The following is a 12,549-nucleotide window of genomic DNA, read 5'->3' as shown; positions in this document are numbered from 1 at the left end:
ATTTAATTATTCCTGAATATATCGAATAATATAACAAATGGTACTTTAAAATTAATAATAACAATATAATAAAATTTCAATAATTGTTAATTGATAGGAAGTGGTGGGGTGGTGGAACAAGTAAAGTGCATAGCAAATACTCAAGTTGACTATATTTAAAGCAATTTTGGGAATTCAATTTCGATGGTTTCTGCTGTGTATATACCAAAGACAGCAGACAGTCCATACTTCTTAACTGGCAAATCTTAAATAGATGTGACGCAGATTCAGCTCTCACCTAAGTTTCTATTATATATATATATATATATATATATATAATAGATTAGATATTTAAATTAATTAGAGAATCGCCGCTACAAGAAAGTAAGTGCAAAAATATCAAAAGGCAATTTTAAAATTATCACTAGTAAATATATATTAAGTGACAACGATTTTGATATTTATCACTATATAATTATTAATTATAAAAATTATGTATAAAATTGTCACTCTCTAGACAATACAAATTTAATGACAACTATTATTTGTTGTCACTAGATCGTCACTATATATGTGTCATTAATTGCATTTAGTGACAACTTTGTATACAATTTTTTCACTACTTCTTCCTAATTATTTTCACCAAATAATATAAAATTTATTACTATGGAAAAATAAATATTTGTGTCACTAGATATATATAATTAGTGCTTAGTATTAAAACTGTCACTTGATTATTATTTTTTTTGGTCACTAATCTTCTACTTTTTTTTATAGTGCACGACATGAGATTCTTATTAATTTACTCATTTATAGGTGTTGTACCACACAAATATCCAAGGTATCTGCTAATACGTCAGGGAAGAACGAAGGTCTCTGGAGCTGATGTGTGGCGATACTCTAAAAAATAAAGGGCAATCTACAAGAGAAAAATACATTAGAGCCAGGCCAGAGGGGACTCCAACAATGGTTCTCCAACGATCAAGTCAGTAGGAATCTCAAATGGTGTTTTAGAATATAAGAGAGATAGAGTGACCAAACTTATGTCTGGAGGTGGAGAGCCATATTTATATATGTTGGTAGAGGATTTGATTTTGATCCAACGGAGAGCAATGGGTCGCACATATCTAGCTGATAAGGACAGAAAGTGGTCCAGAGGACCAAAATTATGCAGAATGAAAAGTGCCACGGCTTAGCAGTACTTTTCTGACATTATATTTTTCATGCTTCGAGGTCTCTAGTGACCGTCAAATGAGCTTTATCTTTTCACAGGACCGTTTTTTGTTTCAAGGTACCTTTCTAGGCTTCTGTCAATCTTATCCTCTCACAAAGTCTTCCTTTGTATTATGAAGGTCTCTAGTGGGATGTATGAAATATCTCCACATTACTAGAAAATAAGAAAAATAATGTTTGATAATTATATCCAACTAACGACTTAATTAGTATGTTAATATTAATGTATTTATACTTTTTTATTTAAAAAATTATAATAAATATTTATTTATTTTTACAAGATGAAATAAAATCAAAGTGATGACGCACAAGATAAACACGCAAATTGAAATATTGGTGGGGTGGAGGAAAAGATGGAAACGGGTTATTAAATAGGTCAGTTGGATGAGAAGTCAGAACTTTATTGCAATTGTGGTATTATATAATTGGAAAGTGGTTATGACTTCACACTTTCCATTATTAGTGTCTGTGTCCGGAAATCGACGACGGCTGCACCAAATATCAGCTGGGAGTGGAGTGTGGAGTGATGTATGTTAGCTCTCCATCACTGTTCACTGATTGGATCACTAATTATTTCCCAAAAATAGATTGAAGTGAGAAACAAAAATTGATCTTATATCTGTACTACACTTACGGGTGCTAATTGGATCTGGCCCACGAAAACTCACTCCGGACCCACCTTATTCAGAATCTCTCCGGACCCATCCCTAATAAGACGGGTTTGGGTTCAAAGAATGAAAATCGGAGCTAGCAATGGATTCGTCCAGGAGAACTCGTCCTAGTAGAATAATTTAATATATAATTATTTTGTTTTTCTCTATAAATACTGACAAAATATTATTTTATCTGTTTGTTATTAGGTACTTATTCAATAATTAATAGATTGAAAATTTGTTGCACATTGTTTGACGAAGAGGAAGATGAAAAAGTAGCTATCGATGTGTAATTGCTATCAATTAGGGGTGGCAGATGAGTCGAGCCGCCTCGACCTTGAGCTCCTATCAAGCTCGAGCTTGAGCTGGATTTTAAGTGTTAAATACGTAACAATTTAAGTGTTAAATATGTTAAATAAGAGGAATATAACAATTTAGCTAAATATGTTTTTTTATATAATAAATATTCATTTAAAGAAGATTAATTAATGCTCACTATTTTACTGTACTAGCAGTCATGACGCACCAGCTCTTTGTGCATTTAAATAATATTTTATATTTTAAAATATATTATAAAGATGACTAAAATATATAAATCAGCAAATCATATTTCAAATAAAAAAAAAAAAGAAGGAAAGAAAAGTAGACCGACTTAAGCCATTGTCAATACAACAAAAGAATTAGTATACTGGTGTTAAAATGACGTAGAGTCATTTTAGTAAAAATAAAATAAAATATAATTCCTATTACTTTTAAAACTATTTAATTAATTAAAATTATAATTATCATACTTAAAAACTGATGTGGCGGTATAATTACTACCATTTGTAAGAATAGAGGGTCTTTCTCTTTCATATTAGTATAGATTAATACTTTGACGTTGGATCAAAGAGTACCTGAAGTTTCTATTTTCTACTCCACTTTTTCTTTTAAGAAATTTGGAAAAAAATAGTTAATTAATTTTTTTTTTGAATAAACAAAGGAAGTTGTTGCAAGTATCTTATTTTAGGGTAAATTATGCTGATACCCCATGAATTAGATTTTATTACACAAAGACCCAATATATTTTGCAAATTATAAGTATATCCCTTAAGATTGTAATTATAATTATAAGTACACCTCCTATCCAATAGTAAAAATTTACACAAACATCCCCCTAGTACACTGCACTAACATCCCTCAAAAGTATACCTATAATTTTATAAAGAATATAAAATATTATATAATTAGGTCTAATCTTAGGAAGGTATCGATATAATTTTTTATTTTTTTTGTTGTGCTAACATTTGAATATTTGAGTATCTTTCTTAGTTTTTATTGATTTTTATTATTGATAAAATCAGCCCCTCAATCAAAGGACCAATAGCATGGAAAACGTGGGATTGGTTCAATCAAATATAATCAAAGTGATTCTCGATGCAACAAGATTTCAGTGAGGAATATGATTATTTTTAAGCAATTATAAAATAAAATTATATATTATATTAATGTAAAAATAAATAAATTATAATATGTAGTCGATTATTATATTTATCGTCTCCATTGATTTAAGAGCCCATAATATATAAAAAAATACTTTCTTTTTAGAATAACTTGTAACTAGAAAAAAAAAAAAAAAGCAAGCAATTCCACTCTGATATTTTAAATTGAGCAAATTATCCCATTTGAAAAAAGAAATAGCAGTTTACCTCCTTAGATAGGGAGGTAAATTGCTTCATTTATACAGAGAGGTACACTTTTATTTTTCTTATCATAAGAGGATAATCTGTTCATTTACAATATTATATGGGTAAATTGCATTAATTAAGCCCTTTATAATTAAGGCAGACACAAGAGAAATTATTTTTCTTTTCTAGCTACAATATAAATAATAATAAACGTCTAGGGCATCATCGCCCTTTTTTGAAAGAAAAAAAAAAGAGAATACATGAAAGAATTAAAAATTTATGTATAATTTTGAAAATAAATTACGAACAATCTCCCCTCTGTCCTTGTTCAATGTATTTAAAACGTATAAACTACTTCTCTACTTGTATTCAGTATTTTTTTAAATTTCATTTTTTGATAATATTTTCCTACCCGTATTTTATCTCTCTATATATATTCTACCCATATTTAAATTATTTGAAAGGCTTTTTCTCTCCACAAAATCTTTTGGCTCTTCTAAATAATTGAACGGTGGAAAGTAACTAAAAAAAAAAAAGGAAGTATAGTACAAAAATAACAGCAGCCACCAAACAACAAATACTAGTTCTGTGGTTGCATGTGCCAATTAATGGTACAGACTCCCACATGTTTGGGATAAAAGCAGTGTTGGTGATGAGGCGGTCCCCCAGACATGGACAAATTGAAATTTTGCTCTTTTATGTCAAGATTCGCTTTTGGATTCGGATATCATGTACCTGATTTTTATTTATTTATTCATATGCTACTTTGTAATTTATTATTTTTATTGCATTTATTGTGTGAAATTGAAGTATTTTTTATATTGTAAAGGAATAATTATATATTTTTTTTTAAGTTTGAAAAATTATATCTAATATCTTGATGTTTGTTTCTGTCCCATAAATAAACACTATAAAAAAGATGGCTTAGTAGCAACGGAAAAAATTAGCTTCAGGCTAATTAGTGAGTAGAATTCTCGTTGTTAATTCATATAATTTAATACAAGAAATTTACTTGCTAATGAATTTAGCAAGGAGAATTTACTTGCTAACGAGTTTAGCAACGAATTGTCTAAGATATATATTAAACAATGTAGATTAGCAACGAAAATTTTGCTTATTCATTAGCTCGACAATGATTTCAGCATCAAATTTTTTTGTAGCTATTGAGTCGCTTTTTTTTGTAGTGAGCTACATTCATTAGCCAAGTTCACAATATTTGCTGATATAAGCAAAAAAAAAAAAACAAAAAAAAATTGAATGGAATTTCATATATATCCCCAATTGACATATTACTAATATATTGCATGTCAAATAAATCTATTCTAACCAAATTACCTTTATGTATCTTCACATGCTAATGAATGTAAGTAGGTACCGTCTTCACTCTTGTAAGAGTAGTTTAGAGAGAAAAAACTTGTTTGACTAGCAATAAGATCGTACGTCAATTAGGGGTAAATGTTTTATTGTATTTTTTATCGATATTAACAAATTTTGTGAATTTTACTAGTAGGTGTACTTTTTGTCGGACAGAAACAAATGGCTATTATACTAGGTGTAAGTTTTCAAACGACATAGGAGGTTTACATATACTTACACTAAATATGAAAAATAACAATATAATGATCCTAATTATAAATTACTACGACTGAAAAATCATAATTATAGACACATCTACCACTATCAAACAAAATCAATATAAACAATTTAAATTTCAACCACCGATTGATCTAACATTTTCCATGAATGTGCAAATTCTTTTACTATGACATTTATTTAAATATATAGACAAATGGTCACGTTTGTGAGAGTCAGAATTTAAATCCAAACCCTGTTATAAAGGATAAGTTTTGGGACCTCAGCCTCGAGACACAGTCCTCATTGGGCAACTATTAAATGTTTTGGGCATTCACATGTTCAAAGCTAGCTGGAAAGCAAAGAAAGATATTTGATTGAAATTTTAGTAAAATGAAATTGAAATAATAAAAGTCTGTCTTGATAAATTAATGTTGCTGAGGATGTAAAGGTGGTGAGCTACCAACCCCAAGTTCATAAAGAAAGATGGGCATTTTGAAAATACCAATTGCCCCATCACTTCACAATAATTACATTATTTTTAGCTTTGAATATTTTAAAATAATGTAATTATTGGCAGAACATTAATTAAATCATCTCAAAAACTTTTTTTCCTTGGGGAATATCCCTTTCTTGGAGCAAATTAATAATAATATAATTTTGAGAAACTTACGACTTGTAAATGTTGGTTAATTATGATAAGTATAGGGTACGTTTTTGGAGTGTTTGTTGATTTTTATATTTGTGATGGAAATAGGTTGTAATAAAATATAAGTTTAATTGTAGTAAAAATTAGAAGTATTTGAAAATAAAAGTGAAAAGTGGAAGAAAAGTGAAGTTATTATGGGACATGTGATAATTTAATATTTATAATTTTATTAATAAGTTGTACAAATTGGTTGAGAGTTGTGATTTGCACATGATTTTAAGGGACAAGAGTGTAGAGGTTCCTATAAATCATGGTAAATATTGGATGGAAGTAAAGAAAAAAGAAAAGAAAAGAAGAACAGGGAGCTCACCCAATCCTACTTTGTGTTTGCTATTTCTTGTTATGTGCAACTAAAATAAAATGGTGAGATGAAGCTTGGCGGAAACATCATTTTTGTTAATGATTTTGCCTGCAAAGTGCCAAAATACAATATGCCCACATAAATAATATGAGGAGTTAAATCTAGTAAAACCTAATTAATTACAACACAATTTTTTTTATAGTGTTTGATTAAAATTGGGTAAAATCTTTTTTTTTTATCCTGTTAAAAAATGTTATTTTCGTTTTTAGCATTCTCTTATTCTCTTTCATTTTCTCCTTAAGTGAGTTTTCATATTGTTTAAAAGAATGATCATTTATTGTTGCATTGATGGAGGGCGTGGATAGGGGTGGCAACAGGGTGGGTCCAGCGCGGATTTTGGCGGCATTAGACCCACCCCACGAACTTCAGGATGGCTTTGGACCTGCCTCCACCCGATTTTTTTTACACCGCACCCCGCCCCATCCCAGTACAAAACCCGTCGGGACGGATCTAACTCGGTGGACCCGAAAATATTTTTATTTTTTATTTGTTGTACAAATATAAAAAAAAAAAAACTCAATATATCAGTTACAAATAAATTTGTTCCTCAAATATTCAAGTCCAAAATAAATTCACAAATCAAAACAAATACAACATCATCATTTATCTTCTTCCTCATCAAGAATTGTGGGACAAATTTTTAATTTTTCCAACTGTTGAACAAGTATCTAACAATAAACAACAAAAAATATAATATTTTATTAATATTTATTCCACCAAAATGAAGTAAAATAAAAGATATAATTAAAATTTACTTACCATTTATCTCATTCCACAACCAACGGCAAGAACATATCAATCCAAAGTAAAATATATATTATATATTATTTGGTCGGATCCGAGGCGGGTCTCTATGAACTCGAGACCCGCCCCAGACCCGTTACCAACCCCAGCTAATATATTTTGGACCCGAACTTGCCCCATTAGAGGCAAGTTCGGGGCGAGTTCTGTCGGGTATGGATCTAATTGCCACTCCTAGGTGTGGATCGTGTTGCCAAAGATGGGGCAGGTTCGAGGCGAGTTCTATCGGGTGTGGATCTAATTGTCACTCCTAGGTGCGGATCGTGTTGCATAGTCCTTTTCAATCGAGACTCTTTTCTAGTAAATTGTTTAATAATAGCGAATATAATCTAATCATATAATTTATCCATATCACACTCAATCATTTTATAGCAAAAATGTTTAGGAAACATATAATTTGTTGATAAATTACTCAATTTATCATATTACTGTCTATACCCAAAAGATTTATTTCAATAGATAATATAACCATTATAGTGGGTGTGAGTTTGAGTACTATTGCTCATTGACAAACCTACTTTTATAGGGAGAAATATATTATAATTGTTTTTCCTAAAAAACGTTAATTATTCTTCCTAAAAATAAATTATAATTGTTCTTCCTAAGACATATATATTATGATTAATCTTCTTAAAAGGATTATTATAGTTATTGTCATTCCTATTTATAAGGTTGTTACGGTCGTCAAGTAGATTATTCAATTGTTATACCAATTCTTGTGCCATTTTCTATGGTGAAAATCTTAAATTATAATATTAATTTGTTTGTTGTCTACTAATACTAAATTCTCCTAAATTTCAATCTAAATTATTAAACCAAGAACTCATATAAAATTTTACCCTTTTTTCTATTGTTAGGAAAATATTAAATGACTGAAGTCTTGTGAATAAATTTAAATATGAAATGTGTGAGTATTATTTTGTTTTATATAAATTATAATTTATATTATTATTTTTAATTATATTAATTGAATTGATATATTGTTTAAATTTAAAAATCTATATTAAATTAGAGGGTTATGTGGGGATATGAACGCAGACACGACAGTGGGCATATTATGGGGTGGCTTCGGGGATTTAATTTAGTTTGTTTTCTTTATTGGATGACGACATTCTTTCTCCATCATTCCGCTTTTTCTTGAAAACAAACCCTCCTTTTATTCGTCTCTTTCCTCAAACATAATAAAAATATTTATGGTATAAATCAATGCATATTCTTCACTTTTTATTCTCTCTTAGGCTTGTTCGAGGTAATAAGCTTTATTTATATTAATATCTTTGAAATTAGGTTAAAATAAAATAAAAAAGTTGTCTTTTGTAAGATTACAGCAACACTCCGTAAAATTATAGTTGTAATGATATTTACATTCTCTATCTAAAAACGAAGCTTAGATAAATATCTTTTAAAAAATATTACACTTATACCTTTTACGGGTAGAATTATAATTTTATAAAAGATAAAAAATGTGTGTGTATTGACGTAATATTAAGTGTCAATGTAATATTCCTAAATAGAAATATAATATTTTTTATATATATAGCAATACTTTTCATAATGAACTGAAGATTACGAACTCTTGTGTTTGGATTTTTTTGGTTACAGAATATTCTAAGTTTGGGTACTGATGCTCCCACTTATTTGTTTTACTAAGAAAAAATGGTTTTCTTGAATTATAGGAATAAAAACATTAAAATAGATTATTGTGAAGAGAAAAATAGCTTTCTTGCGTTACGAGAGCCTTTGGCTAAATTTATTTAAATTACTTTGGAAGTTCTAATGTTTTATGTAATATATTTTTAGAGTTGATAAGATGTTGGATTTTATTATAAAAATATAAGCCGTTGAAGAAATACGAAGCTTCTAAGATATTAGTAATGATAATTTTGTAATTAATATGATTAAAATTGAAAAAATTTGTGAGATTTCAGAAATTAGTTAAAAATTTCTCACTTCTTTTTAAAGGAGCTTACATCCTCCTAATTACATATTTTATTTTTAGATCTTAAAGCTCATTTTTTAAATAAATTACCTAATATTTTTTCAACATTTTATAAGTACCCATGTATCTTAGAAGATGTTTTAAAAAATTTATATGCTCGCCGCAAATACCATCTAAATTAAGGATAGGACCTAATTTAATTGACGAAATTGAGATCCTATATATGATTCGGATTTGTGTAGATTTAAATTTTATTTATATGTGGTGTTGGTTAACTTTGGTAATAATAATAATTTATTTATTTTAATAATAGTTATTAATTAGTTATTATTGTTACTATTTTTAGGAGAAGTAATATGTCTACTACAGATACTGTTACCGTAATGCATAAGATACACCTCAAACCTTCCTGCAAGAAAACCCACAAGACAAAACCGTGTTAGAACCACATCGGGAACGCCTGGTAACATAGGTCATATGAATAGAATGTATAAGGTCGTATAAAATATTTCAGCAACAAAAGTTGTACCTGATGCATGAAAAACAACTATTTAATTTTTTTTCTAATCATGCGATTTCATGTTAACCATATACATAAAAACAATAGGATGGTAAAGGTAAGTCTATTCGTATTAAGATTTTGGAAGTATTGGAGTTGGATCTTGGCGATCCAAAATGGATGACGAGGGTTTAGAGTCGACTGCAGTTTGAAAGTGAGATGGATGTAAAGTCTTAGCACGATGTTCATTAGAGGACCCTAAATCAATTATAATTATTTAATTTTAATAATTAATTTATCATTATAATCAATTCATTTAAAAAAACACTAAATAAATAAATGAAACGGTTACTTTCTTGTCCCCCATGTCTTGGAGATTTTTATCATTTGAAAATATCGAGTTGATGTCATTCACCACTAAGCTAAATGATGGAGGTCACCTTTCTAGACGATGTCAATCTTTCATGTCTTTCTCTTTCATTATTGAAGCATGCTAATAAACTTGTCTTGTGCCTACTTCATGTCATAATCCATCACTCAAAAATTTGAATAATTTATGATCAATACAATATGGTCCAGGTCGAGCCATCGTCCATAAAATAAATCTAAAATCAATACAGATGTCAGAAATATTAGGATTGGGTCAGCAAAGTACGCGGACAATCAAGTTAGAGATATGATCCAATGGTCCAAAAATAAAGCAAATATAATAAAGCATCTAGTATAAAAGCATACATGCATGGTATTGTTTAAGACTTGGTATTTACAGATCTTGGCAATTTATACAACCCTAGCGGGCATCATGAGATTTTACCACTGACTTGAGTAGGTTGGGTTGACCTGAACCCAATAAAAAAGCTCGTTCACTAGAAGAAATAGATTTATTCCTCCTATTATAAGTTACTACAGGTTAAGAATTATGATAAGTAGATACTATTCATCACAAATAAATAAAATTAATGCGAAAATATAAGTTTTAACTTTGATTAATCAATATTTTCTATGATTTTAGTTATTGTCACTCCTATAAAAATAATAGCTAATAGTCGTTTCACAGTTGTGGTTAATTAATTAGAAATTATTATAATTTTTTCTTCTAATTATAATAAAAAAAATTATATTTTTTTCAGTTACGAACCTTATTGTTGGTATTTTTTAAAAATGCAAGAACTATTTATACCTTTTAAATACAAAAACGAATATATGTATATATGTCGGAACATGTCTATATGCGATTAAGACTAAATTTGAGGGGAAGAGAAAAGGTGACAACAAATGTGACTTCAGACATAGGAGACAAAAGCATGCAACACGTTAGCTGGTTCCGTCAAACTCGGAATTGAAAGGGTTTTTGTCTCTTCCGAAATAAGCCAACGGTGCAAATTTAAAGAAGAATAAATGAAAAAATAATTGTGGTAAAAATTGAAAAGTACAATAGAAAATAGTACGTGCCAAACAACAAAAATATTAAATACTGTTTCCCACTGGTTTGGGGGTCAGAAAAAACAAGTATTTGTGAGGGCCCTCATCTCCAGACAAGTCAGTCGTGTGCGTGGTTTAATTTGGTACATTTTCCCCCAATAAAATTAAGAAAAACAAAAAAGAAAACCATAAGTTTAAAGAAATAATAATAATAATTTCAATGGGTTGTATTTTAGAAAAATAAGAATTAATATTTATTATATATTAATGCATGTAAGCTAGGTGTAATAGAAATGATTCTTTAAAATATTGAAGAATTAGGGTTTGGAGTTAAGGGTGGGTTGGAAATGGACAAAAAAATAAATATATTTTAAGGGAATTTAAAATCTTTAAATTTTGGTTATTTTGCAGATGCCCCCCTCAAAATTTGTATTATATCATTGAAGCACATTGTGCCCTGGAGTCATTTCTGGCGAGATCATGGCGGCCGGAGAATATCATCATGTCCTTACCATGTGCCTTGCTAAGGAGAAAAATGAGCCAGCAGTAAAAAAGAATGTCCAAATTAGAGATGGAAAATGGATGGAAATTGCCTATTTGGAAGACCAGCAATCAAGAAAGACATATTGGACAAAAATAATAATATCAATTTTTATTCAATTCTTTTGTTGGTAACAATAAAGTTAGTGAATTTTCATTAACGGATAGACTTATTTGTTAGACGAAAGTAAACCTTAGAGGTGTTAGATGTAATTTTTCAAACCATAAAAAAATTTATACATAGTTATACCAAATCTCGTGGGAGGGAAGTACAATTATTCTTAATATATATGCACTAGTTGATATATATGAAACTGAGAAAATATTTGAATTTAGATTGATGGGAAAGTACTGCATGATGTGACTGGATAACACTGAAACACGTTTTGTGGTGGATGCTCTGAGAATGCTAATGATTATTTTAATATAAGTGATTAAAATGATTGAAAATTAAAAATTATGATGAATACTAATTAAAAAATATATAGATTTGGTCCAATAATTATGAAGGGGTGCACTTTCAGTCCTACCCGATCTAAAAATTGCAATTGAAGACTATGATTAAAAGAAATAGCACACTTAATTCAAATCTTGTCAAAAAAAAGCCAAATTATTCAAAAGTTATAGCATACCTTCCGGGTGATTGAGTCAATTTGGATTTTTTTTTTTAAATACTCTCAGTCACTTTTGTGACCTAACATGAGAAACGTAGGAAAAAAGGGGTGGTACACAAGTACTATTCTTTATATTGACATGACCAAAATTGTATTTTTCTCTACTTAAATAATTACTGTTAGGCAACAACTATTAGTCAAATTTTTTGCAGGTGGGTCGAAACATTAACCATAATTAAAACTCGTGCAAATATATTAACCACAACTTAAGAAATAGAAAATATTGATTAATTGTGGTCAAAATTATAATGTTCACACTAATTTATTTGACAGTGATAAATAATATTCATTTACTATCATTTTTAGTCATAATTGTTTGTAATTTAATAAATAAATTCTCTTTTTTTTTTTGGGTAGTAATTTTGAAATTTGAAAATTTGGGAAGATGAAAATAGAGTGGAAAATTATTGCTCTGCTTTTTCAAAAGATTTATGATGATGATGATAAAGATTTTTGCAAAAATAATTTCTCTTTCTCTTTTTCCAAAACGTGAAAATGCT

The sequence above is a fragment of the Sesamum indicum genome, linkage group LG2 (genome assembly GCF_026168435.1).
Source record: "Sesamum indicum cultivar Baizhima isolate 11 linkage group LG2, ASM2616843v1, whole genome shotgun sequence".
In the NCBI taxonomy this organism is placed as follows: domain Eukaryota; kingdom Viridiplantae; phylum Streptophyta; class Magnoliopsida; order Lamiales; family Pedaliaceae; genus Sesamum; species Sesamum indicum.
The sequence above is the reverse complement of the archived record's forward strand: the minus strand, read 5'-3'. Positions refer to the sequence as shown.